We start from the raw sequence: 14907 nt of genomic DNA, 5'->3' as shown, positions 1-14907 counted from the left end.
TTGTGAGTCAGCTGAACTTGTCTAAAGTCACCCACAGCAGAAAACTTGTCCATTAAGCTTGTGTGACCTTTCCAAAGTTCATTACTGAGTAAGAAGGGATAGAACTCTGGTGGCCAGGATCTTTATGATGACAAGTTTTTCCTACTTGGATGGTAGGTGGATGGTATCTTTAAATAGCCCCTTGTGATATTCCTGGTAGCAGGTCCCAACGAAGCTGAGCATAAAATGACCCGAGTACTCTGCCTTTCTTCCTTGCCAGCAATTTCTGGATCTCAGATGCTTCCCACACCATCAGCAGCTGCAAGGAGAAGAACTCTTCAACCTTCTCACACCAAACCCCCTTTTCAACATGTTCCACCTACAGAAAGCTCCATTCCTCATCCCCTGTGTTGCCCCATCACACATGTGGCTAAACTGTAACTCTGCTGCCCAGCAGTGGGAAATAGTTTGACATGTTTTTCCAGTGTCACATTGTTGCAGAAGCCAAATATCAGTGATCTGCTGTGATCTTTCTTTAAAGCTATTTAATGATATCCTACATTCTAGCAGCTTGCTAGAATTCTCCAAGTGTGGCTACTTATATAGTTGAAACAGCAACAATGGTTCAGGAAGAGGAAGATAACAGCAGACTTATGGGAAACCCCAGGGTCCCTTATGCTGATGGTAAGAGGATGTTAAATTCCTTGGGTCCCAGTATAGGTTAAGTCCTGTGGTGATGTTCTCTTTCTTCTTTTCAGAGGTCTCATCACACTCAGGGTTCGGACACAGGTCAGTTGGACTCTTGTCTCTCACACCAACGTGCTAAAAGGCTGGTGGGGAAAAAGGGACGATATTATCCTTCGTTCATTCATCCCTCTGTGTGACAGGCTATATCAGTTCAATGGCAGAGGAAAAACATGAGAGAGCTTCCAAATTAATCTATGTATCAGAGCCTGTCTAAGTGTTTGGAATGTGTATACCATGCACATCTCTGCATTTACTCTCATTTATCTCCACATTTACACTCTCACAGTGATAACATTCTGCAGTGGACAGTGAGAAAGTTTTCCATTACATAGGTATGCATCCTTTGAAAAGTACATCCAAAGGATTCTGACCTCAAAGATCTATGTGATGTTCTTCCTTCCCCTCTAGGAAGTTAGCACTGTAACTTCTCTGTGACATGGCAAATCTATTTTCTCCAAAAAACAGAATATCCAGCTTTTCTTTCTTTATTACAGTACGGTACACAGTTAGATTTGTTTAGCTCTCCAATGGAAAACGTGGACAACTATCCAGATCATCTGCCCCTTCTCTCACTACTATGACCATTTAGGGCTTTCTTCACTTAATGAAGAATTATTTATTATACTCATTCTTCACTTTTTATGAAATGTCTCAAAGTGACTTAAAACAAAGAACACCCCAAAACAATGTATATAAAAACATTCATTCATCAACAATAATAAAAAGGACAAACACACACACAAAAAAGCCATAACTCATACCACATTATGATCTAAATTCAGAGCCAAAAGCCTGAGCATACAGCTAGAGAGGAAAGCTTAGATTAAAATCTTATAAAGAACACACACACACTCATAGATTTCACCAACTAAGTGATTCATATTACCAATTGTTGTATTAATGCTTTCATTCAGGCTTATGAAATGCAACTGTATGAAAACACTGGGGAAATATCAGTTTTAATGGTGGTTCTCAGTCCGGAACTATCTTATGGGGGGCTACTGCAGGCAACTGGACTTTAAATCAATCCCAGGGAAAACACAGCAAGTGGCCAGACTCCCTTGCACTTTGGAGAAAGAAGTTGGCAGTGCCCTCACCCCAACCTAGCAAGGGGAGCACAGACTTCCCTCACAGCTCACCCTGCTGACAGACGATTGTTTTAAAAAGAGGGAAAGCAGACACAGAGACTGCAAAGTGTTAATAGCTGCTGGATTTATTCTGAGCCCTGAGCTGAGTGTCTGTGAGGGGAGTCAGAAAGGAATGCAGAGTCTCTTCCAAGCCAAGTTCTCGGTGGAGCATAGAATTGCAGCAGCAGAGGGGATAAGGCACTTGGACACCATCCAGTTACTATAAGTAGAAAACAATGTCAAGAGCAGGAGCTCATTAGATCTCTAGAGTTTCATGAGCTCAGCAACTTTTCCTGTGGCATGAGCTAAGAGTTCCTATCTCTGAAATTTACCCAACAGGTCTAAAACTTGAGGCTTAAGTGATGACAGCCTTCCCGATTCCTCATGGGTCAGACACACAGATATAAGTTCACTTCACTGATGCTGTCTTTCTCCCCTTCCTTGCAGTTATTTTACAAATGTGGAGTAAAACCAGGAGGCTTGGTGAGGCAACTGCCTCAAGCGGCTGTCTGGGGGACAGTTGGGAGGGGCTTATTATTACTATTATTAAGGGAAGCGGGTGGCTCTGTGGCCTAAACCACTGAGCCTCTTGGGCTTGCTGATCAGAAAGTTGGCGGCTTGAATCTGCATGATGGAGTGAGCTCCTGTTGCTCTGTCCAAGCTCCTGCTAATGTAGCAGTTCAAAAGCACACCAGTGCAAGTAGATAAATAGGTACCACTGTAGTGGGAAGGTAAACAGCATTTCTGTGCACTCTGGTTTCCGTCATGGTGTCCCTTTGTGCCAGAAGCGGTTCAGTCATGCTGGCCACATGACCCAGAAAGCTGTCTGTGGACAAACACGGCTCCCTTGGCCTGAAAAGCGAGATGATCACTGCATCCCATAGTTGCCTTTGACTGGACTTAATCGTCCAGGGGTCCTTTACCTTTACCTTAACTATTATTGTTGCTATTACTATTTTATACTGCCCTTCATCTGTAGAGCTCATGGCAGTTCACAACATAAAATACAATATAACAACAGAAATTCTCCATGATTTAGAGGAGACCTATACAGAGGCGTAGCAAGGGGTGTGTGGTAGGTGTGGCCCGCCCCGGGTGTCCCTACTGAGGGGTGTGTGTGACAAAATGGTGGGCAGGACTCACTGCGGGGCCTGCAGTGCACCCGAGGCACGTGTCTCTCCTGGAAGTGACGCGGTGGCTTGAGCGCCCACAGGCTCTGTGTTGCCCCAAACAGCCCACCCATTGCCTCTCCCTCAGTTGTAGGGCAGCTGAGTGGGAGGAGGCAGGCAGACTCCTCAGAGGCCCCGCAGTGCCCCCGTGGCTGGCTGGCCCCGCCCCAGTCGCAGGGCACGCACGTCACCCCAGGATCAGAATTAAGAGTTCCAACACTGCCCTCCTGTGCACTAGATCCAATGATTCTTTGCTTAAGTCGTTGCTCGGAATTTTGCATCATTGCTACAGCTCCCCCTGTTGGGTTGTAAATTGCAATTCCTGTCTGCTAGTGGTGTCTGTTTTCTGCCCTTAATCAGGGAGCTCCATTTTCATGGCAAATTGACCATCTTAAGGATCCCACCATGAGCAGAGGGTGCGATGTCGTTTACCATCATTCAATTCACATAAGAGGCTGCCACATGCAGGAGAAAAGGTATCCCTCAACACCGAGCCTATATTTGGAACAAGGACAGTGTGTGTGTGTGTGTGTGTGTGTGTGTGTGTGTGTGTTTAAGAACCTTGCAAGGAAGCGATCGTACACATGATTTTTAAATAAAAGTGCATTGCAGCAGATTGCCATGGAGTTATGCAGCTCCTCAATTTGACAAACATTTTTTGGTTCTTACCCTGTACATTTGCAGTCTAATAATAAAACAACTGAACAGACACGTGCCAGGGGCACAGCTCATTTGACTCCTCCAGTACATGCCACCAGAAAACACTATACTATCCTCACACCACGGAAACAGCCCACTGTTGAATGTTGCGAGACAGATATGTCAGCAGAAATGTTTGGGATGTTGGAGGTTAGCCTATTCCTTGATAATGGGAGAAAGAAGATGTCCTATATTAATTCTGCAGTATTAAGTTGTGATCACTTGTGGCAGTTGCTCTATTGGGGAATTCGTTTGGTTCTTCAGTTTAGAGTGCAATATTTGCATGCTATTAAAATATTCATACAAGAATATAAATTACATTCAGATGGCAGAAAATAGCACACACGTCCCTCTGCCCTTACAGTTTGTGTTTCATAAATCTACATTTGGGCAGAGACCTTGCATGAATTGCTTCTTCTCCCACCACACGATTATCTCCAGAAATATCTCGGCAGTACATGGAATCTAATTACAATTTTTGGCTGGCTTTACCCCCCCCCTCCAAGACATATAATTAAATGTTAAATCTACGCACAGGCCTGCATGAGCAGAAATCTATACGAACAAAAAGCTCCGTTTCATCTGCATCTTTGTATATAACTGGTCTTGGAAAACTTATTCACATAGAATTTGCTTTTTTGCTTCTTTACACAGCTTGCGTCTATTTCCAAAGAGATTTACAAACCTGCCTTTATGAAATCGAAGACTGACTGACTGCAAGAATGGCACTCACTTCCCAAAGTCAATGTATAATTTATGGAGCAGGAGTTGGAGGATTATACCTGTTGCAATATTGTTGCCTTTTCCACATTCTTCACCCACATACCCAACTAATTTGCCAAAATTATAAACTGCTAACGTTGGATCTAAAAACATTAGCGGAAGGAAGGGGGGGGGGGAGTCACCATTGTTACTATTTAGCCCTGGTGACAGAGGCTGAAACCACATATCATGTGCACTGCATTTTTTTGATTAAAAAAAAATAAAAGGTGGCATTGGGAGAAGAATGGTGGGGAGGAAGATGCTCCATTCTTTTCCCACTATCTGTTTTCCCCACCTTGAAATTGTCTTCCAGTTTCCCTCCTGTTCAGAATGTTTGCTCTGAGATCTTAGGTTGTGTTGCCCTTTGTTGTGAATACTATGGATGGATTTTATTCTGTTTCATTTATTTGCTCTAGGTCTCTAAGGCTGTTATGGTAGTAAATGAGCTTTCCCTTGGCTTTTCCACTGTATGCCCCACTCCAAGAACTTTTATGGTACAGTAGTACCTTGGTTCTCAAATGCCTTGGTTCTCAAATGCCTTGATTCCCAAACGCCAAAAACCCAAAAGTAGGTGTTCCAATTTTCGAACGTTTTTTGGAAGCCGAATGTCCCATGCGGCTGTTGGCTATGGTTTCTGGGATGCCTGCACCAATCAGAAACTGCACCTTGGTTTTTGAACATTTCGGAAGTCAAATGGACTTCCAGAATGGATTAAGTCTGGTGCTTTTGTTTTTGCTATTTATTTTGCATTTTTGTTTTTGAGGCTTTTTCAGTTAATTTGTTTTTGTGACTGTGTGGAACCCTGTTCAGCTGCTGATTGTGTGACCGCGGAAATGGATAAAAGCTTCCCATCCAAACAATGACTATCATCAGTGCAGGTAAGAAAATAATAATAATTTTAATTTTTATCATCTACAGTACTGTCTTATTTACAGTACATTGATTATTGCTTTCATTTTATGGATCAATGGTCTCACTAGATAGTAAAATACATGTTAAATTGCTGTTTTAGGGGTTGTTTTTAAAAGTCTGGAATGGATTAATCCATTTTGCATTACTTTCTATGGGAGAGTGTGCCTTGGTTTTGGAATACTTTGGAACGGACTTCCGGAACGGATTAAGTTTGAGAACCAAGGTACCACTGTATTTGCATAAAATGAATTTCCCCCTCAGTGTCTAGGTATCTTAAAGGTATGCATTTGTATTGTTGCAGTACATATCATTCTTGAATCGGTGCATAGTTTAATAATAATAATAATAATAATAATAATAATAATATGCAGTCTGCAAGTTCTAGGTGTAAATGTGGCAAACTCTAGAAACTTGGGCTGTGCACATTCTATAAAGCACATTTGCAACAGAGTCTTTCCCTCAAGGAATTCTGGGACCTGTAGTCCACATCTCACAGAATAATAATTATAAGCGACCCGTAACAAACTACAGTGCCTAGAATTCTTTGAGAGGGAAAACATGTTTTGAATGTGCATTAGGGATTTAGAGAGCATATCTAGCCTGGTTTGCCCAGTAGGAGAATAGATTCAATTGGAGCAGGTGAGACATTATTATTATACAGAAGCCCCTAAAGCGTCAATGAGATTGTTCTGAGAAACAAGTGTGCAGATAATCTCCTGACACATTTCTGTGGCCTAACCACAGAACTTCCCTTACTCCCTTTAACAGGACTGTAATTACCTCCAAGAATGTGTTGTCGGCTGAACTGTGGTCAGAAGCTGTATGAGAGCCAGAAAGGCAAAAAACAAAACAAAAAAAACACCAAAGGTTGACTCATCTTCTGTAGCTAAATTAGTCTGCCTTGCAGCTGACAAGAAGCCTTGCGTCAAAGCGATCAGAGCTGCGCAGATCAAAAAACAGAATCCATAGCAATCTGTGCAAAAAAAGTTTGCCTTGCTTTGGCGTAAGTGAAGAACAAACTATCACAGAATTACCTACGCTGAAGTTAAGAAGAGCCACCTGACCACTGCCACACTAAAAACACCATCGTCTGCTATGAAAGTTGCTAATACATGAAGGAATGCTGAGGAGAAATTGACAATCCAATACAAAATTCTTACCTCAAAGTTAGGCACAATGGGATTAATCAAACAAGCACTGAGCAAACAAGCACTGGATTTTGATTAATGACCAATACACAGTTCTTAAAACAGTATATCATAATGAGATTGGGGTTGGACTAAATGGGTTTTTGTGGTCCTTCCCCAAACCCGAAAATATTGTGACTCTGGTTGTAAAAAGAGACCAGAGTTACAAAATTTATTTTGGGGGCATGGGGCGGGGGGCAGGGAGGGACCACACACACACACACACACACACATACAGGTTTTTAAAAGAGACAAAGCAGTTTATGTTGCCAGGTGTCCTTTTGCTGGGGAAATGGACCCTTGCAGTAAGTAAAGAGATGGCGAAGCACAGGTGATGTGTTGCTGCACATAGCTAGTAGCTGGATATCCTTTTGGAAGGGTGGATTTCTTCCCCCTCCCTTTCCTGGAGACAACATCAAGGTTCTCTATGTGGAAGAGAATAAAGACCGGCAATCCTGGATATGGAGTCTAAAAACAGGCACAGAGGCTTGCTTTCTGTCAGAAATCTTTGATGACTACCCTAGAAAACTAATGCAGGAGCAGAACATGTTGGAGTGTTAATCCTGAACCTTCCATTTTATGCTCAGCCTTTATAGGTGTTGTGTAAAGCTTGTCTTACAGAAATGGTATCAGTCTCTTATGTACAGTCGTACCTTGGATCCCGAATGCCTTGGTACTCGGACGTTTTGGCTCCCGAACGCCGCAAACCAGGAAGTGAGTGTTCCGGTTAGAGAATGTTCTTTGGAAGCCAAATGTCCGATGGGGCTTCCGATTGGCTGCAGGAATGGATTCCATTCAGCTTCCAAAGTACGACTGTACTTTGTTTCAAGTAGGTGCAGAAAGGAAGAGGCTGGCTCTCCTGAAACCTTAGAGACTGGGGTGTGAACAACAATATCAAGAAACACTAAGGGGTTGCAATAAAACAACAATCCACATTTTAGTCAAAAAGATACGAATTCATATGGGAATTATTTCCAGGTAAACATGTAGGAGATGGTGCTATAAGGCTATAATGCTAAACCCACTTACGAGGTAGTAAGGCCAGTTGAACACAGTACTATTTCCACACATGGGATTGTAATGTCCATGTGCATTACAGCCAACACAGGTTTTACTTTCACCACGTGCGCTAACTTAAGCAAACACTAATTTAAACCTCGTGTATAAAATTGCCCTACTCCCCCCCCCCCCAGTGTTGCAGAATCTAAATTAAGCAACTGCCTCCTCACTGGAGGAGCTGTCACCTGTTTTAATGCCTTTAACAGCAGCTTGATCTGATGTTAGCAGGCGATGATGTGCATCTCTATGTAGTAAAAAGCTTGATTGGCTGATTTCTCCAGACCACGCACCTATTAGAGGCCTAGAAAGGCATTTAAAATGGTTGGGCCTTCTTCTTTTTCTGGTTAGTTAACAAAACTTTTCTCTGTCATCAGCAGTGTATATGGAACCTGCTAGTGTTAGCTTGGTGTCTAAATACTTAGGAGGGATACAGTGTGTTATAATCAGTGCTTAATTTACAGGAATGAATTATATCAACAATGCAGGTTGTTATGGTAGTAGGGAACAAACCTGTCTTTTTCTGCAGTTCCTCCTCTGTGCTTTCCCCCTGCAGTCTGCTTCTTTGCAGGTATTGGAAATGGGAAAACCACTGTTTCCATGGGAGAAGAATGAGAAAATGAATTTAAGTGGGGAAAGCAATAGGGGGAGATATGAAATGACAGAATGCGATTCAATGTAACTAGATAAAAAAAACCCCCAGTGTTGTTGGGAAACTGTATGCTGAGCCCCTCAGCTAAACAGGTTAAAACCTTACCAACCCTGTTTGATCAGAGATGACAGTGGGACAAATTAAATATGGATGCAGAAGAAAATACACCTCTTTCAGACCACTTCCAGCTCTCAGAAATTATTGTGTGACTTCAGCCTAAGTACCACATTATGCTGTGACTACCTGTACTATCTACTCAAATTCAGATGTTGCTGAGCTGGTGCTTCCTCTTCTGTGCCTTGGCTTTCTGTGTCTTCTGAATATTTAGACTGTGAGGTCCTGGGAATGGGGATCTTTCCATGCTTTATCTCATAAAACAGCCTTGCAGCCACCTGCTCAAAGCCCTTGGAATACAACTGAATTTAAGTCAGAAAGAAGCAATATATATATATATATATATATATATATATATGAAGTACCACTGAAGAAAAACAACAAAATTCTGTTGACACACTTCCACAGAGGATATAGCAGTCCAAAAGCATCTAGGTCACAGGTGTGGATGTGCAGATGAATTTATGTGCATGAGCTGTGTTAATGTGGTGTGGCTATGAAAGCACGTTGCATGCAGCTTTGCTCCAGGACATCACCTTTGGTTTGGATCCTGCCCCTTGCTAGCATGTAACACCCCACCTGACCAGCAAAGATTGCCCAAAAGCAATTGCGTCTTTCTTGCTAAAACAAGTTTTCTCACCCTGCTTTATTATAATATTTTAAAGGACACGTTCATCATCTTTATTAAATTGCCTTCATTTTAATAAGTACATCCACAGTAAGTAGGAACCCCACCCCAAAAGAAACTCATTACTTAGCATTCCTCAAGAGAAGTTTCTGTGGAATTTTGTTAATTCTTTTAATCCTTACAGTAACCGTGGAGGTTACCAAGATGCAAACAGCAGCTGGAATTTTGCTGGTGTAGGTCTGCATCTACAGCTCAGAGGTCTTTTGATAAGTCTAGACACTGCCTTTCATTCCTCCCCCTCCCCAGAAACTTGAATGCAAAGAGAGTCAAATGGTGGGTGTCTCCAATACCTCCCCATTGCCTGAATTAAGCACACTAGCTGTCTGTTGGAGGCTTCTATATCTGCAAGTAAGATTTAACCTCTCTGAAGTTCTTGTTATTCTTTATAGCCCAGTAATTTCTGCTAAGACCCCTTCCTTTGCCTCTTTCTTATCTCCGGTGCTCTCTGGAATTATTTACTTTGGCAGGGTTTCCTCCCTGGATGGAATCGGGCTGCCAGGCATGAATAAATGTGGTTTTTTTAATATTATGAACAGAGACTTTCAGCTCTTGTGCTTTGCCATTTTTCTGTGAGCTACTACAGATACTATTTCGGGGGGCACAGAAACACAGCAGCCCTGAATTTCAAAACACCTCCTGCATTTAGCACTGGCAGATCTGTACTTTAAACATGCCTGCATCATAAAAAAAAATTAACCCTCACCCACTCCAGTTATCATTTTACAAGCGCCATGTGCAAAAATAAGTCGGGTTCAAACTGAGGTCAGCTGTCTACAGTTGCAGAGCTGGCAGCCCCTTATTTAAACCCCAGGGCTTACCACATGCCACAAAAAGAAGAGGATATTCATATAGGGACGGCCAGGTATGCAACTATATGCACGCAATGTGTAATTTTATGCTATTCAATTCTTTATTTCTATTCATATAAACCGAAAATTTTATCATGATGCTTTTGACATTCTTGGGGTGCTCTGTGGAAACTGAGGAGCTGTTGAGGTAGTGGTAGACCTTAACTGGTCATGGAGTCCCTGGCGAATAAGTGAACTTGCATATATCCAGACCCAAACCTGTCTTCAGTACATATTCATGGGTGATCCTGAGGACTTGAATCCTGGGCAAAGTCCGGGAAAGCTTTCCCCTCCCCTCAGCATCTCATGGAGGCCAGTGAATTTCTGAACAAGAAGCCATATATTTGATACGATGGATGATCTGTATAAACTGTGCACACTCTCACCTCAAATTTATTTTGTGCCCAGCTTTTAAACAAGAAGAAAAGCCATCCTATAACCTGCCAAATACTTTCTTTACAAGCGAGAGAGCAGTGTGGTTTCAACAGGGGAAGGGACTGCAGACCTCTTGCCTGTGACAGCCAACAGACCTGGAGATGGCTTTGCCTGTGGGAGAAGCAGCTGTGTGTGGAAACAACCTGAGAAGGGACTGAGGCACATCACGTTGGGGTGTGGGGCAAAGCCCGCAAAACAAAGGAATAAATCTGGCCACACTTGTTCAAGCAAGCGAGCGGCAACCTCGCTCAGTAGAGGAGAAGCCACCTCTCATCAAATGAATGACGAAATGCTCTTGCAGGAAGAGCGTGGATAACTCGCTTTTTGTCAGGCTGTTTCTTTAGGCATGGGAGGGAGTAATTACATCTCATTTTGAAGGAAGCAATTATCTCAGAGCCTATAAGAGAGTAAATGAAGGCTCAGCATCATTTCCAAGTAGGAGCCCGAACCTAGAATGCATTTGCCTAAAACATCTACATGGCTCTGTAGCTATGACATATCTGTCTGTCTGTCTGTCTGTCTGTCTGTCTGTCTATGCCAGGCTTTTTAGGTACTTGACAATCCTTGTGGGATGACATAAACAGATAAAGGACTCCTGATGGGCCTCTATTAATGGTTGTAGAACTTTTTGTATGGAATACTCACTGTTGCTGTAGCTGCTCTGAGGTAACAATGCTGTGTTCCCACTGGGCCTAACATTTTGTCAAGAAGCCTTGCTGGAGGCATACTTGTCATATGCTTGTACTTATAAATATTTTCAACACACTTAGTTTTTAATCCCCAAGGAGTGCATTTTTCAGTTTCCTCTTTCACGAAAAGCATAAATCGCAAGCTATTTCACCTACACAAATGAGTCCCTAAAATGGAGGTGGGGAAAATGATCTATTTATACTGCACATCACAAATCTATGCTACAGAGAACACAGGATCTTTAAATATTTTCTTGTTTATCACATGGAATATGTTTGGGGGGGGGGGTAGACCAATATGCTCAGAGTTAAGCTACCACCCCAAAAATACATATGTCTGTGGATGCTTCCGGTCTGTTTAGCTTAGCATTTTCTACCCTGACTGTGAGTCAGCTCTACAGAGTTTCAGACAAAAAGTCTTTGCTAGCCTTACATGTAGATGCCGAGGATTGATACTGGGATATTTTGAATGCAAAGCAGATTCTCTATCACAGAGCTATGGCCCTTCCTCTAGATCATGTGGGAGATCTTATTCAATGAACTCACATCCCCAAAGGATCAGACTTTTTGCTATAAGGGAAGTGACAGGAAAAAAGCACTGGGAAGTGAAGGATAACACTTCAACAGAATGTCATTTAATCTCCCTGCAAACCAATCAGGATGAATATGCAATAAACAGGTCATCTGGAAGCGCCCTATAATTTATTTATTTTTAAAGTCTTAATTATGTTTATGCCTATGTCAGGTGTCTAAATTCTGGTGGCAGGCCGAGATTCATTGCCTCTGGTGTACATGAGCAGTTTTTTGAAGTTCAAGGCTGTGTAATAGAAAATGATCAAGCGCAACCAGCTCTCTCCACGGCACATATTTCCGAGTTCATTGTCCTACTGGGACAGCAGCCAAACTACATGGAAAGTTATGCACATGCAATGTCTTCCGAGAGGCCCAGTTGGGGAGCACAAATAATTGTTTTGCAGCACGTGAATCATTAGCTTATTTTCTTCAGGGTGTTAAAGTTTGCACGCAGCTAACATCGAAAAGAAGTGTATTCGTGCTTGTCCTAATCCACACATACAGAAGCATTTCTTACAGACTGCATCAGTAGTTGCCTTCGGGTATTGACTTTTAGGAAAGTTGAATTCTGACTCATGCAGTATCACAAAAATTCCTTTCCCCATTTTTTGGCTTTCAGCTGAAGAGCCACACCACAATTCATTTCATGTATCTTCTGCCTGATTCAGCAATCTCAGTGCACAAATGGGTTAACACGGAGTTCTGTTCAGAATGATGTGTGTATTAGGATTACCACAGGGTTACTTCTTTCTTTTTGGCCCAAAGTTGTTAAGATTTTTTTTTAAAAAAATAATAATCTTCAGGTTGTTTTTTTTAGGAAATTCGCCAAAAAGTCAACACTTTCAACATGAGTTGCCATATGCCTGGCTTTCCCCTGACATTTTTACCAACTTTAGCAAATTCCGCCCAGCCGCTATTTCTGACAGATGAATCCCAGATATGTCCAGGAAATTCTGGATGTATGGCAGCCCTAAGTCTATGAACTTGCCATAGTCTGACTCAGATTGGGATAATGATCCACGTAGCCCAGGCAATGCTATGTTTTCTGATCCAAAGCTTGTGACAGAAGTCTTTCCCATTCCAGTCCTGTCCCTTGTATCTGAGTTACTTTTAACCGGTGGTACCAAGAACTCAACCTGGGATCTCTTGCCCCCGAGGTATGCATATTATCACTGCGCTATGCATGCAGAACTGTAAGCACGATCCTTTTATGGATCCCTTGGCAATGGCCTGCTCTGGGCATATAGCCATTTTAGTGTACCTCTGAGTTCTGCATTATCTACTTCTTATTGTGATCAAAGTCTTCATCGACCCAGACATGTCAAACAGATACTTCCATACATAAGCAGAGTCGGTGCGAAAAAGAGGCCTGTTGTACGCAAGTTGCTAATCACATCATGATGCTCATCCACAGAACAATGGGACATAGAAAACTGATGCATGAGGCAGGCAACTGTGTCCTTTTAGCAGACTACTGCTTACTATGACCTGAAGGGTTTCAGAGAGGGGTCCTTCTCAGCCCTACCTTGGGCTGCTGAAGATTCAACTTGGGCTTTCTGCATGCAAAGCATGTGCTGAACTGAATGGCTGTGCCTCTTGATCTTGTGGCAAACCCCAGCATTTTGATGCAGCTCAACAGTGCAACCCATGGAGGAAATAATTTTCACAAACACTCACCCATGGCCACACAGGCCAAAACTGCCCCTTCCACAGTCTTTCAGGAGCAAAACAGTACATGTTGATTGCAAACCCCTTCTTCCATTATTATTATTATTATTATTATTATTATTATTATTTTGGAACTGATCATTATTAATGTTAACGTCTGCACTGGCAGTGGCAGTTCCAAACAAAGTTCAGTCCCAACATGGCTGCCAACTGTCCTTTGCAAAAATAAAAAATGCCATTGCAGATGTAATGCTGATTATGGTTAACCCCCAAAGTAACGGAAGAAAGAAATTCAAACATAATTGGAGAGGAGGGCTGAGGGGGAAAACCAAAGAGAAACCTGTCCGCCGCTCACACTTTCCTTTCGATAATTAAGAGATCAGGTACTATTAATTATTCCGGTCTTAGTTAATTTAAGATTACTAATGAGCTTGTTGATAATAGAACTATGAAAAGAAGTTTAATACAGTAGAGCAGAAATCAGGCTAGTTGGACTATTTTACTAGAGGCAAATACTCCACCCCTCACAAAGTATTGCAAATCAAAGGGATGGGAGTGTTCAGTTGTTTGCTTACATTCACAGCACTAAAAATATAGATATTTCCTTGCTTTTCATAGGGAAACTCAAAAGTCCCTTGAAGGTGAGTTAAAGTTTAACAATTTGTTTTTTACCAGAAGGCTGCAATCTCAGAAGCAATGTCCAGAGTAAAGAAGGAGTTAGCTGGATAGCTCCCCTGATTTGTGAATGGTTAGTTAGTGACCTTCAAAAAATTGCCAATATAAATGGTCTTGCCTGATAAAAGCTGGCTTTGATCATGATTAAATAGCTCCCTGGATCTGTTTCACAAAACCGTGGCCTTGTTCAGCATTCACTGGGATAACTAACACGAGCAAACGAAAACTTAACAAAAATAGCTTTAAAATGGCATGTTGATCCCGGTCAAGAATGAAGGGCTCAGGAATTAAATAGTATGTCAGTTGGGTGGCATATAAATAATAGATTATTATTATGCTCGTGTCTTCTTTATTAGTGTGTGTGTGTGTGTGTGTGTGTGTGTGTAAATGTTGGTCATTAATACATTTGTTCAGACATTGCTTCCCTTTTTCTCTGCTGGGTGATCAGCTCTCAGCTTGATTTGGAATTGGGCTTCCCAGAAAACATTGTTAGGACGAGTTCCCAGTTGGGACAACTCGTGGTGCTTCAGATGGTGTCACTGGACAAAGGTATCCAACATATTGCCCTTCAAATCTGTTGAACTACAGTTCTTATTAGTCCCAGTGGTCAGGGATGATGAGAGTTGTCCTTGAACATCCAGAGGATACCCTTTTTGCAGGACTTGGGAGGAAGGAGGTGTTGTATGGACACCCCCAGAGAGTCCCTGCCATTGCATTTGCCCTGCCCTGCCCTGCCCTGCCTGGTAGGTTTTGGAGAAGGGGAGGGTTGGTGGGCAGGGCAGGGCAGGAGAGCTGGCAGGCTAGCAGAGCTGAATCCCAATACAAGCTGAATTTGAAAGGGTTGGCATCCATCTTGCGTTAGGGTAAAGCTTTGCAAACTGGGGTAGTTCATATTCTGAACTCCCTTAATTCTGATTTTGTTCCCAT

General features: G+C 42.4%; 1 long non-coding RNA gene across 2 annotated transcripts; it reads right to left on the bottom strand.

Annotated features, from left to right (window-relative positions):
* Positions 1-509: 509 nt before the first annotated feature.
* Positions 510-6423, bottom strand: LOC307216175. 2 transcript variants are annotated; one of them, XR_013838976.1, is made up of 3 exons: positions 6167-6423; positions 1098-1171; positions 510-809 (listed from the first exon to the last, which is right to left on the bottom strand). It is a non-coding gene; the product is annotated as an uncharacterized lncRNA (long non-coding RNA). The 2 variants fall into 2 exon arrangements; XR_013838977.1 differs by lacking the exon at positions 1098-1171 and having other exon boundaries at positions 6176-6423.
* Between the last annotated feature and the right edge of the window lie 8484 nt (positions 6424-14907).

This window comes from Podarcis cretensis (genome assembly GCF_951804945.1).
Source record: "Podarcis cretensis genome assembly, chromosome: 5".
In the NCBI taxonomy this organism is placed as follows: Eukaryota; Metazoa; Chordata; class Lepidosauria; order Squamata; family Lacertidae; genus Podarcis; species Podarcis cretensis.
Note: the sequence above shows the minus strand (reverse complement) of the source record. Positions and strands in the feature narration are given on the sequence as shown.